Here is a 14,041-nt window from a genome sequence, read left to right as displayed (position 1 = left end):
GTCTGGGCTGTTTTCTTTTTCTGGACCTTTTTCTTTTTCTGGACCCACTTCTGTTCTTCACAGTCTTTGCTTTTTCATTGTCCCAGCTTGCACATGGCTGGCCATAGCTTCTCTAGCCTAAATTTTACTTCAGACCATCCAAAATAATTTTTTAACTTCCCCTGACACCAGTTACCTTATTTACAATTTTTCACTTACAATTACAGTTCAGTGGAACCTACAAATTTACAAATACAATTAGATAATTTTTCATTCTATGTATTATAAGCCATTGGCTATTGATGAGTCCCTGAATTACCTGCCTTTGGGTTGGATCTCTAGATCTGGTCTATTTAACAATTTGAACAGCATTCTTTTAACTCATCACTTTTTAAGATTTTCCCATATGCCAGACCTAAGCAAGGCTCTCGGGCTACAATGATGACCTAAAGAAGCGCTAGCTCTGTCCTTAGTCCCTATAGTCTGGGGCCCAGGAGAGGGGAGATACGTAGTGATCAAATATTCATAGTACTAAACGTAAAATAAAGTCTGTGATATAAAGGAAAAATTCTATGAGAGTGGCAGGCCTGAAGAGGCTCAGTCTGCCCAAGCTCCTTGAATCTCCCCTTGGGGCAGGGGGTGGAGGGAGGGTGCAGTGCCTCACATCTAGCAGACTAAACCTTCTGAGAAGATTCTGGGGGCATTTTGTCACATCGAGAAGAATGAGGAAGTTTACAACAAAAGTCATTTCTTCAGTTGTGCTCAGTGGGCAGGGACTCTGTAGCAGACCTCTGGCGGCAAGCACGGTGAGCACGGGCTCCCCTCCCTCATGTCTCCCACCCTAAGAAGGCCCCTGTCTTCAAAAGGCAGGCTGGGGCTCCTCTTCCTCCAGGGACATAGCTGTAACAGCTTCCTCTCGGCTCTAGGGCTCTGATTTTGTACCTCCTGTGAGGTAAGACTCTAGACTAATCCATTAGGCCTGCTAGCTTTCCAAACCATTCATTCCCATTTGCAGTGTCTGGGGACTCGTACACAGCTGTGGCTCTGCTAATTTCTGCACTTGCATTCTAAACCCTTCGAGTCAGGATTTTACCTGAAGGCTTCCAAGTAATTGCTTAGATGGCACAAAAAAGATATCCAGGATTTCTTTTTAAAAATTATATGCTAATGAGCCTGCGTTCCTTTGCCAGGTGGCAGGGATGGAGGGCTTCCTCTTGGTAGTCTCTGCTGAGCCACTCTGAGTCACACCTGATCCCAAATCTGTTGACTAGGAAAACGTAAAGGTGATGGGGAAAATGAAGTTTACTCTTGTCTTTTAACGTTAGTATCCTTTACCCTGCACAACCACAGAGGGCCAGCCCTAGGAATCTAACATGCAAATCTTACAGACTGTGTTTTCAAAATTTGAAATTCTCTTAAATCCACATTTCAGTATTATTCAAGGTCTTTACAACCTCTCTTTGTCCCTAGGCTGTAACTTGTGCCTGGAATTCCTACTCCAAGGTTCCCTTGTGGTATTTTAATAGTGTTGTTTGATGCTGCAGCCAGTTTTTTTGTGGTTAGGGAGTTAAATGGGATACAGTGATGTGGTGGACTCTAATAGCCCTTGGAGGAAATGTTAGGACAAATTAGATTCCAAATAAGATAGCACCTGAAGGAACCTGGTCCTTCAGTGAAAGAACTCAATACTATAGAAAGGAGAGCTAGGCAATCCCTGTTCACCCCTAAGTGATTAAGAGGAAATGCTTGCTGTCTATCAAACGGAGTTTGAAATTGGCTTTGGACTCAAGTGCAGAGTATTCACTTAGATTCCCTGGCCATTTGCCCATCTAGTTCTATGTTTGGTTTTCTGCCTAGTTAAAAGCCTAAGGATGTGTGTTAATTTAAGAGAAAATGTACTCTTAAACTAAAGTGTACTCTTAAAGAAAAGGGGGATGGAATAATTTACACTTTTGCCTAAGGCACCAAATTCTATGAATTGATGATTACCAAGTTTGGTCATTGATCACTACCACTACCCAAACAGGTCTGGCATCTCTTACACATGGCCCTGCTACCTAGGCCCACACTGAGAAAAAGCATTACAGGATTCTACAACCTAATATTAGCCAGCTTTTCCTTGGATGATAGTTAAACATCATCAGTGTATTTGAATCACATGTGGTTTTAGAGTAATAGAAATGTTTTTTCTGCTATTTAGAACAAAACCAAATTTTTAAAATATATATTTGTACAGATAGACTATATGTATTATATTTTAAAATATTAATGTATATGACTGTATGTATTTTTGTTCTGGTAAGTGGTTTTATTTCCAATATATCTTTATTATAGATCCACTGAATAACCTATCATGTATAGAGTTCCTTTTAAACAGTCTTCATTGGTGATAGATTTATTTTAGGATGAACAGGTTATACATAAAATACAATTAATTACCTGTTAAAATGAAGACAAACCTCTTGTACTGAGTGCTCACTATGCCAAGTGCTCAGCTAAGCTTTCTACCTGAATTGTTTTTTACCTTCTCTATTCTGTGTGAGTTTCAGATGTGTCATTACCATCTTTATGATACAGATGAGGACAGAGAAGCTTAGAGAGGAGAAATAAATTGAAATTTTAGATAAGATTTGAGGAGATACAACAAAAAGAAAAAATGAAAGTCCCCTTCGCTCTTATAAGTGTAGTCCTTTCCCACTTTTCAATTATTATTTTTCTCCTGTACCCTCAACAGAACCGGGGTCACACAGCTAGTACTTTGTAGAGCTGGGACTTTAAAGTCACTGCCACCAAAATCCCAACAAAGTAAAAGTCAGCAATTTTGGAAGATACAAGATTTTTTCTAATTAAGGATATTTTCCACTGCTGGGAATATACCCTAAGAATCACAAAACATCAATTCAAAAGAACTTATGCACCCCTATGTTCATAGCAGCACTATTTACAATAGCCAAGCACTGGGAATAGCCTAAGTGCCCATCAGTAAATGAGTGGATCAAAAAACTGTGGTACATTGACACAGTGGAGGACTACACAGCAGAAAGAAAGAATTCCTGCCTTTTGCAACAGCATGGTTGGAACTGGACACTATTACACTAAGCGAAGTCAGTCAGTGAAAGACAAATATATGAGCTCACTTATAAGGGGAATCTAATGATCAAAATAAACTAATGTGCAAAATAGAACCAGAGGCGTGGAATTAGGGAACAGACTGAGAGCTATAAGAGGGAAAGGAGGAGGTGGGGGCTGACTGGAAGAAAGTGAAGGGATTAGCCAAAGAACACACATGAAGGACCCGTGGACTTGGACCGCGGTGTGGGGATTGACTGTGGAAGTGGGGGAAGGCTGGGTGGAGGCAGGCAAAGGGAGAAAAAGTAGGGCATCTCTAACAGCATAAACCATAAAACATCAAAAATGGGGCATGGGGGGAAGGATTCCTCCATTAGTGACATGATTTTTTAAAAAAAAACACACCAAGTAAGATTATTGGCTTGCGTACCAAATCATTCCTCTACCAAGAAAAACGGGAAATAACTCAGATATAAATAATGCAAGTGGCTGCTGAATTAGGAGGACATTCAAAAATTCCCTCATAAATTACATATTGGTGACCTAATGTAATTTAGTGTGGGTGATATTCGTAAGTATTTCTTTTACTTGAAAGACTATGGATGTTACAGAGCAACAAGGGGGGGCCTCAAAGGGCAATATACTCTTCCCTGAAGGAACCCCCCCCAGGTTTGTTATGTCCGCTGCCAAGTGAAAAGGAAAGGAATTTATTATTCATTCAAAATAACACAAACTAACGTTCCCCACAAATGCACACAGTCCTCCCAGCAGCCTCCACATGGCAAAAGGGAACACTTCCAAAGCCTCGTGGTCCTGACTCTCACCCAAGCCTCATGGTCCCAGCCAAGACACCAAAGCCGTGTGGTCCTAAACAGGTGTGTGGTTCCAAAAAGAGAGATGCCCAGTCCCAAGGAGAGATATCTAGTCCCAAAGAGAGACACCAAACGGCTGCCTCGCTGGGTTTAAATCCCAGCGCCAATCTTCTTCTGTGGCCCCATTTCTGGCTCCTCCCACAATTGGCTACAGCTGCCAGCATTCTGGGCAGGTGTGGCCCTGTGGTGTGGAGCCAATTATCTCCAAACTCTTCTGGATCCTATTACAAATCCCTATTTGGGGCTCCCCTCTTGGCTGCACCCTGTTACATGGAGACTAGAGAATATAAAGGTCAAATGAAAGCTATTCAAATAATAGAATTTTATGGGAAAAATAACTTCATCAGATACCATATTTCACTTGACACTGTTGGAGAGAAATAGAAAGGTTGGCAAAAGAATGAATGACAGGAAATATAGTTACTAGGTTAAAGCTCTTGAGTTTACTTTACAAATATTTCTAAATCCAATTGAGAATTGTGGAGACAAAAACAGGACCTTAAGTTCTAGATGTCATTTATTTAGAGAAATGTGAAAGGACTAGAGATTTAAACGGAGTCAAAACTTGTGATCTTCGCAGGTCAAACTTCAGATGAAATTGTCAGTCACTCATACTGTATTCCAGCTTAGCCCATTCAGTTGTACCACTGCCCAACTCATTGATAAATGTAGGCAGTTTTGACTCAGAGTGAATTTTATTCATTTATCTAAAATGGACTCCATCTTAGGAATAACAAGGGTTTAGACAGTATTCCAGTTTAAAAAGTCTCCCCAGTTCAACAGAAAACTCTTAGTAAGAATTTTTCTACTTTTTAAATGTAATGTTTGCCCCCTGTTCTCAACTATACCATAAGAACTTACTTTTCATTGTATTTTAAGGGATATATAAAACAAAAGTTGCAAAAACACATATTTTTTCTCTTTTTCACTTTTTTTATTGTTGTTCAAGTACAGTTGTCTCCAACTCCCCCCACCAATGCTCCCCAACCCCACCCCTCTTTGGCTTTGTCCATGTGTCCTTTACATGAAACTGTCATGCATTTTTAACTGTTGACCTTATGGCCAGAGACAAGAAAGAGTTGTTCCAGAGGAGGATAGTTCTACTTGAATATACTTTTTTTGGCATTTCTATTTATTTTATTAAGGTGAACTTTTTTACTCAGGAAATAAAGCAGTAGGTAATTGTTTTCTGCAGTGTTTCTGCAGAGAGCCCTACTGGATTACATTATCAATTTAAGTCCTTCTGTCCTGCTCACTGTGTAATCTGAGTCAGAAGAAACTCTTCAAATCCAATTTGGAAATGAAAGTATCAAAACTCTTTCGACAATTTGCACTGGACTGCATTATCTGATTTGGAAGAAATTGAGTCAGAGCATTTTTATTTCTTGATGAAACAACTAACTCATTTAACTCACTTTAAAGAAGTGACTCTCTTCGGTGGCTTTAAAAGTGTGACATTTCTATCCTATACTACCTATTGTAATTATCCCTCATGCCTAGAACTTTTTTATACTTGAAAATATTTTTAATAAATTATCATGATTCAAACTTCAAAGTATGCTCTAAAAAGGATCAAATGTTAAGTTTCTTGTATATTATGTAAATACATTTTATGCACATTGCAAACAAAATACATATTCTCTAGCAACCTTTTAAAAACATAATAGGAAAGTGCTTATCCTTATTAAGTTAATATTTTAAAAGGTCTTGATATAGAAATAAAGACTTCCTGAAGTTTTCATCAGAATTTTACAAAACAAGAATAAGATTTTGTTTTATTTAAACCTTTAAACTTGTCTTTAGAGGCATATTTTAAAATTTTTAATTGTTTATAAACATGTTTAAATCCTTATAAACATTGCATAATTTACCTGGACATGGAATTATATAAATGAAATCATCAATTTTCAACTAGGGCTTGATCAAACTAAATATGATACCTAAATATTTAACCTTTATACCAATGGCATAATTCTTCTTTATTCAGATTTCATATCTCTACAAAGGACTTTCATACTTTTTTGTAGAAGAATGCAAAACTGCCTTTAAAATTCATTTATTAAGAATGTTATTCTCTAAAAGTATGGGGAACATGGGTGTCCATTTTCAGGAATCCAAGCTGGACAATAGAAGCAGCTGCCCCTGCTCCCTACCTCTCTGTAAGCAGAAGTCCAGAGAAGCGCTGAGAATGAGAAGAATGAAAGAACAGGAAGAGCAGGAGATTTGGGGCCTGCCAAATCTGGGTTCAATTCCACTTCCTCCGTTTAGTTACTGGGTGAATTCAGAAAAGTCACTATACAACCAGCAGCATCCTTTCCGTCATCTGTCCCACAGAATGGTGATAATACCGAGCCTCATATACAAGATTAAATGAGGCTGTATGGAGAACGCCAAACATACCGCAGTACTTTGCACTTGAACATGGTCCTTCCATTAAATCCACCCTTTGTTTTCTTTAAGATTAAGACAAGTCTTTTTTCTGCATTTTCAAACTTAGTATCTTTAATCAGTATATATTCTGTAATAAAAAAGAATACATGATTTTAACATCTGTTTAAAAGAGCAAGGACATCTATAAAACAACAAGTACCTTTTAAATTGTTTTTAAATTGTTAAAATAAAAGGGTCTCTGAAGGGAAATCTGAAGATGTGTGTAAAACATACAAAATGTTTAAGTCATAATCCCAGGTTGGTCACTTAACTAAGCTGATATATTATTTTGATGTGATATATATCACCTGTTAAGCAATATATGTTAAATATGCATTTTTCTTATTTGTCTGCTTGATTTCAAGCTACCACAGGATAGACTTTGTTGAAAGTGAACTTTGTTAAACTTCATGGCACCTAGGTGTAAATTTCATACACTGCCAAATCTAAAAAATATTTGCTTAATACACAAAAAGCCCTGTTATATGCAGCCAGTTAACTATGAAGCTAATTTTTTAATTAATTTTTGTTGTTGTTATCCAAGTACAATTGTCTCCAATTTCCCCCCATTACCCACCCCACCCCACCCATCCCTGCCTCCCACCCTCAAAGCTACCCTCTTTGACTCTGTCCATGGGTCCTTTATACTTGTTCCTTGATGGCCCTTTCCCTATTTTCCCCTATTGTCCCTCTCCCGCCCTTTCCACTGGTTACTGTCAGTTTGTTCTTTATTTCAGTGTCTCTGACTGCATTTTGCTTGCTTGTCTGTTTTGTAATTAGGTTTCATTTTTAGGTGAGATCGTATGGTATTTGTCTTTCATTGCCTGGTTTATTTCACTTAGCATAATGCTCTCCAGTTCCATCCATGTTGTCACAAAGGGTAGGAGCTCCTTCTTTCTTTCTGCTGCATAGTATTCCATTGTGTAAATGTACCATAGTTATTTTATCCATTCATTTACTAATGGGCACTTAGTTGCTTCCAGCACTTGGCTATTGTAAATTGTGCTGCCATGAACATTGGAGTGCATAGGTTCTTTTGAGTTGGTGTTTCAGGGTTCTTAGGGTATAATCCCAGCAGTGAAAGTACCTATGAAGCTAATTTTAACAGCTGAAATATCATGGAGATTAGTATTCAAAACACCACTTATCTTTTTTCTCATTGAACGATCTAACCGATACTGTTCAATGACCTTTTTCCTTTGCTTTCTGGGGACACATATATACCCATTTTTAACTTTGGCTCATCATGTCTCCTCTGAACATACCATTTACAGCCTTCTAGTTCATCTGGAAAAATTGATTGGTGTGAAATAATACACTGCTGTGATTGGAACTGATCTCACTGATCATCAATACAAGGTTTTTTTCAGGGACAAGGCAAGTGACTTGTCTCAGTATCCGATGGTCACAGCTCAGAGTACCGGTATCAGTGGCCAGAGCTCACATTCTCTGACCCACAGCATACCCGGCTCTCTACGAAACTGGCTGCCTTGGTTAAGGATGAAGAAATAATTCTTTTTTCTTTATCAATAAAAAATTGGACAAATAAAGTTATAAAAGATGTTTCCCTCTTATAAACCATAGAGAAATTCCTGATGGTTCATTTATTTGGATTTTTTATCTTTAAAATAGTGGCTAACAACTATGACTGGGGTGAAACAGTGATTTTCAACCATTTTCATCTCACAGCACACATAAACTAATCACTAAAAATCTGCAGCACACCAAAAAGTACATTTTTTTACTATCCGTCAAAAAAAAATAGGTTAATTTTGATTCATTCACACCAGATGGCTCTTGTTGTGTTGGCTGTTGTCATTTTTTTATTTGACAGTCTTAAGGGAAAAGAGGTCAGTGCCCCTGACTAAATAGGTATTGTATGTTTTATAAATCTTTGCCTCACACTGGTGGAAGGTCGCAGGATTAGAGCGAAGGAATGTGAACACGAAGAAGCTGAAGTACCTTTGCCTGATTCCGCCTTGCCGGTCAGCGTCAGGAATGAAGGGTACACATTGTGACAAGCTGTGAACCAACATCAACCCTGTGGAATTTTTGACTATTGGGCTTTCCTAAGTTCAAGGCCTGGCAATTCATCACTGGTTCTCAGATCTAAGCAGCTGGAACATCAAACACTTTTTACAAAATGTCATTTGAATGAGATAATTGTAAACAACACTAGAAGCACATGAACTAAATTATTGCTGAAATACTCATTTGCTTAATTAGGTGGAATATTGGAATGTCTTTTGCTTTATTGCTCTGCAATGATACGAGTGGTGTATGTTTTGTAACATGAAGTTAAATAACATTTATTGAGTACTCACCATGTTCCAGGTACATCAAAGCTTTCCGCGTACATATTATCACGCACTCTTCACAACTCCACTTGGAGATAACTCAGTATTATCCCCATTTTTCACAGGAGGATGTGTTGTTTCCTTTAGCTCACTCAAGGAGCAAGTTTAAAGCTGCACAGTGTAAGTGGTGGAGCTGGAATCCAGTCTGGGTCTGGCTGACTCAATAACCTCCTAATCCCTACGTTAAATCAGTTTCTCTGCCCATGCTATAAATCTTCTTGATCCTTCAGTTGATTTATTGGTGGTGACATTTAATTTTAGTTTCTTTCAGAATGGAACTCTTACTGTAAAAGCCAATCAGACTAACTGGAGTTTGCATTTGAATAAACATTTAGAGGTAAACACTTTCTGGCTCTAGGAACGTAGTGGGAGGGAGGAAAAGAGGAAAAGGAAAGAAAGGATGGGGGAAAGAAAGGAAAGCAAAAGGAATTGAGTGTCCCTCTAGATCCTCTATTACTGTGTTGCTTTTTTATGAGTATAAATTTTAGAACACAGTTCCCAATCCTACTTTCTGTTCCTCTGTAACCCCCCAAAACCCATTACTTGCAGATCATTGTTTATAACCATTATGAAGTCCCATTATAACGGGGAAAAAATTTCTTCTGGATTCCCCAGGCAAATACCTTCAGGGAAGTCTTCTGAAGACCTCTGATTGAGAAATTGACTATAAAAGGTCTTATTTTATGAAAGATCTTTTATTATGATCTCTGCAAAAGAGACCTTTGTCTTTATAATTGGTGAAGTGTACTTTTTAAAGGTAATCATTGACGGAAAATTTTTAGATGTTTTTCAGACCCCAACCCAGCTTCCTGGCCACTGCTTTGTGAGGTTTCCACCCTCTGGTTCCAGGAGGGGCCCACAGGCAAAATTTAGCAAGAAGTCAAGTCACTTAGTCACTAATTGCCTGAGGTCAGGTTTTCCGGAGTAAATTGTGAAAGGGACTTTAAATTTGAAGATTACAACCTGAAGTTTGTTTTGAGGTGGAAATAATATATACTGTATGAGACAGTTGTAAGCCCAAGTGACCTAATTTGCAAATAGAATTAAAAAAGCAGAAAAAGTGAGGTTGGAGAGTGTGGGGGTTGGGGGACCTCCTAATAGGTAGCAGAGGATGAGATGCAACTCAGGAAAAAAATCACAAGCAAAAGAGGAGAGAAGGCAATCGTAAACATTTCTAAGAAGCGGACTAGCGGAAAACTAGATTGAACTCATTTATCTTCCTTACACATCAGGGACTCTACTACCTTGTAATTCATCATTGTTATTTTTGTTACCTCATACTGCTTTCCCTGTAGTTGTTGACCTAGTGTTCATTCATATGAGTTTCACATGTGTAAAAGAAACAGGGTGGGTACAGTTTAGGAGATGGTGTTTCCAACTTGACAGTAGGTATGTCAGGGGAAAGTCAAGGCTGGCCTTAAGAGACACAAGCTCACCACACCCTGAGGGTAAGTGGAAGAAAACAAGAAGATAATTACAAACTCTGTGAAGTAGAAGGGAGCCCCTGGAGGTATGTCTGCAGGAACCTCCAGTCCCTGTCACCTTCAGGCCCCACAACACACCCAGTTAGAGTCTGAGGAAAATTCCAAGGTGAGTAGGACAGAGTCCTGCCATCAGGGAATGGGTAGAGTGCCCGTCACTGTCAGAGCATCTTCTCTTCTACATGCCCACTATGTCACAGTGGTCCAGCATGTACTCATTTAAAAATGTCGCTTAGCAGAAGAGGTCTTTCTTCCAATCAATGTGATTTCAGAAAGAAGCCAAGTCTATACGTCTTTTTAAAGCCCAGACCTGCTTTAGATGAAGTGGAAGGGGGAGAGGCGAGGAGTCCCACCCGGTTGCCCTTCATCATATTTACTTTCCAGGGCAAGCCCCGCAGGAACATCCTCAGAAACAGTAAAACACCAAGAAATAAGACCCTGAAGTTGTCCATAGTCTTGACTTTATTAAAAACAGGCTAGGACTATATGACCTTGAAAATGTTATCTGACCTCTCTGGGTCTAATCAATGAAATACAAGTGTCACCTAAAGTTTTGTAAGATGGTTCTAGTTATGAACACCCTGAAAACTGCTGTCACAACTTATTTGGGCAAGAAAGTCACAAACAGAAAAGAAACTGAAAGGTTATTTAGACTGTGGTGTTGTCGACTATTTAGAATATTTTCATTTTGTAAGTATAAAGAAATACCCAATTGTGAATTTCCAAGTAACAGCATTAGCAGAAAACGCATTTTGTTAGGAGTTCTAAAAAAATCACCTACTTTTTTTTTTTTACTTAGTCTACCAGTTATATTGCATTTTCTTCCCACTTATGACCCTGAAACTTCTGGAACGTTCCTTCTGCCATATAAGTAAAACATCCATTTACACTGTGGATAAATGATTTATATTTTATAGATGGAGGATTCTCTCTGACTTTACAAACAGAACATGTGTACACAGGTGCAATGTTTATCTTCAGAGGAACTCTGATGATTGCTGAATCTAGCGAGACCGTTGCACCCTTCAAAGAATGACTGTCTCCTTGACCCTAACGTGCAAATCCAGTAGAAGTTTTAATCTCTCGTCAGAGAATCACATCAAGGAATATTACTACTTCTCCAGTTCCTACAACCATCTCTTTACCATAAGAATGTCTGCTGGACGTCTCAAAATCATGATCTAGAGCAAACACTTCTACTTGCTATTCTAGAATACAGATATCTTGCTATTAATTCTAAATAAGATGAAGCAGCAAAACTTTCAGTGAAAAACTTCTGCTAAATTCTTTTAAAAACAGTCTAGCTTTTTAAAAAGTAGAGCTTGTGAGAAAATAGTCCCTAGTCTAAGGATCTTAACACTCCCTGGATTTTGGTTTACCGCTTTCATTTGTGCAAAGTGAATGTATATCTGAGGACCTATATTTCCACCCCCCCCCAAAAAAGAATTATAATGACCTCCAGATTTCCAATCCAAGAAGTAAATGAACCCACCAAAACTGAGTACATATCCCAGTCTCCACCACCCCCTACCTTTCCGGAGTTCTTTAACTAGACCCAGTTAGCAGGACATGACTTGACTGAAATTTATAGCTACACTGAGACATGTAGCTAAAGAAAGCTCTTAGGCCAGGCATCATCTAAGACTTCTAAAGGAGTCGGATCACTTAACAGAAGTGTAACCCTCTGAAGTAATTACACGAGTGCAAGTTGCAACTACTTCATCTGCTCCCAGCATCTGTGGCTATTGCCCTCAAGAAGAGTGGACATCTTCTAGCCAGCCCGGTCACTCATATGGGTCTACCTCTGCATATATTTTAACTGTGCTTCTCAGTTTGGGAAATTTTTTATTATTTTGCTTTATGCCCCTCATCCCATTCCCCTCCCCTCTAGGATGGGTCAGTTTCTGGGATCAATCATCTTCCGTTTTGTAATATGTATGTCACACTTGCCTGTTCCTAAGCATAGCTGCAAGTGTGACAATATCAAGGCCTAAGGAAACCTCTGGTTTGCAGTAGGTGTCCCTAGATGATGACCTTTACAAAAATAAAAGAGAAAAATCCTCCCCTGTTCTGGGAAAACCCCTTTTCTGTTATCCCTGTCCCCTGTCCCTCTCCCTGCACATAACTGTCAGAGTCTTTTTTTTCTAAAATGCAGTTCTGGTCCTATCGCTGTCTTACAGACATCCATCAGTGCCTTCAAGGTAAAGTTTAAATGTCTTTACTTCCCACCTAGAAACAGTGTCCTAGAGTAAAATGACCAGGGGCTTTGCTACTAGATACACCTGGCCTCAAATTGTGGGTCAGCCTAGGTATAACCTTTCTCGTCTTCTGTTTCCTCATCAGCATAATGGAGTAGCAAACATTGTCAAGAGATTATTGGAGAAATCGTAGGAGAGACCAAAGATAAAATGCCCAGTACAAAGCATATGCTCAGTTAGTGTAAGTGTCCTTTCTTCCACCTTCCCGCATTGTCTGGTCGCCCTTACCTTTTCAGGCTCCTTCCTCCCACACCCATGCCTTCCTTGCCTATGCTGTCCTGGACTCCAGCCCACATTTTGTAGTTTCCTCATCCAGCCTTGCTCTCCCACACCTTGGTAGTGTTTGCATATGTGCCACCCTTGGAAGTCTTCTCTACCCTCAGCTCTTACAGAAACCAGAGGGCACCTATTTTCCCCCTAAGATAGTGATTCCTGAACTCCTCCTGGGTGTAAGCTTGCCCCTTCTGTACTTTCAGCCAGTTCTTCACAGGCTTCTTCCGTCTTACAATGTCATAATAAAAGTTGGTCTTAACTATCTCTGCTAATGCGCCATTACTTCCTGAGAGTGGAGTCTGTGTCTTACTCACCCGTGAAGCCCCAGCCCCCATTTATTCCCTAGCAAATGTTGGTCAAATGATTGAATGAACTGCCCAAAGGGCAGAATAAACATGGTTTTGTAACGGTGGCATAGCTGCCGACCTATCAGTGCAAAAAGCAACACATCTACCCCTAGAAAGATAAAAATATTGAAGGCAAGAGACTAAATAGCTCGTAAAAATACTGAGGATTTCTTTCTGTAGGAAGTCTTAGAAAATGCAACCTAGCTGAAATGGCTCCAGCTTTCCCTCAGTCAGCGGTTGCCGTGGGGACATATGTGAGAGGAATACCAACATCATTATGAGAAACACATGCACCGAACAGCTATGCTTCTGATGCCGTTCTCAAATCTGAAACAGTACCCGCTTCCAGAGACAAGACTGAAGTAACATGTGTCCCCAGTGTTTGGCTTCCCTCTTGCCATGGACACTGTAAACAATGAGATCCCCAGGGACTTGGCCTTTAACCTCGTTAGGGTGGATGAGGGTGTTGTGTGCACACAGCGCAGCACCTGCCACGGGGGATAATCTAGGTCTCCTGCTGCTGTTAGGCAGCTATTCCCTTGGGAGTATCCCCGGGTCACATGGGAAGTGTCAGAAGAATTTAAATTGTTGATTACATCCAGTAGTTCCTAAGGCTTGGTGTGTTTTTAGCAAGTTTTTCCCTGAAATGTCCCATCTTTATCTAACTTACTTTAATGGATACCTTTTTACTCTTTCTAATGAATGCTGCTTTATCCCTGCCCTTTCATACCATGAAGTTTTCCTTGCCTTGAAAACCGCTTTGAATTTATTATCCCTAGCCCCACAAATAACATTTTCCCCTCATATCCAAATCCCTTCCCTCCCAGTTTTTTTTTTCACAATAGCTTTTTCCCCCCTATAACACTGTACACAAAGTCCAGGGGAAAACCCAGTTTTTATAAATCCTTATTCAAAAAGTCACATCACCAAAGCAAACATCACAATCCTTGCACCAAAGGATAGAAGTGGAACTTG

General features: G+C 39.5%; 1 protein-coding gene and 1 long non-coding RNA gene across 2 annotated transcripts in view; both read left to right on the top strand.

Annotated features, from left to right (window-relative positions):
• The window catches only part of PDE4D (phosphodiesterase 4D), a 798,342-nt gene that overhangs the window by 660,790 nt on the left and 123,511 nt on the right, over positions 1-14,041 (top strand).
• On the top strand, positions 3,418-4,297 carry LOC118499231. The gene is made up of 2 exons (XR_004901757.1): positions 3,418-3,652; positions 4,197-4,297. It is a non-coding gene; the product is annotated as an uncharacterized LOC118499231 (long non-coding RNA).

Source organism: Phyllostomus discolor, chromosome 3 (genome assembly GCF_004126475.2).
Source record: "Phyllostomus discolor isolate MPI-MPIP mPhyDis1 chromosome 3, mPhyDis1.pri.v3, whole genome shotgun sequence".
NCBI classification, from domain to species: Eukaryota; Metazoa; Chordata; class Mammalia; order Chiroptera; family Phyllostomidae; genus Phyllostomus; species Phyllostomus discolor.
Note: the sequence above shows the minus strand (reverse complement) of the source record. Positions and strands in the feature narration are given on the sequence as shown.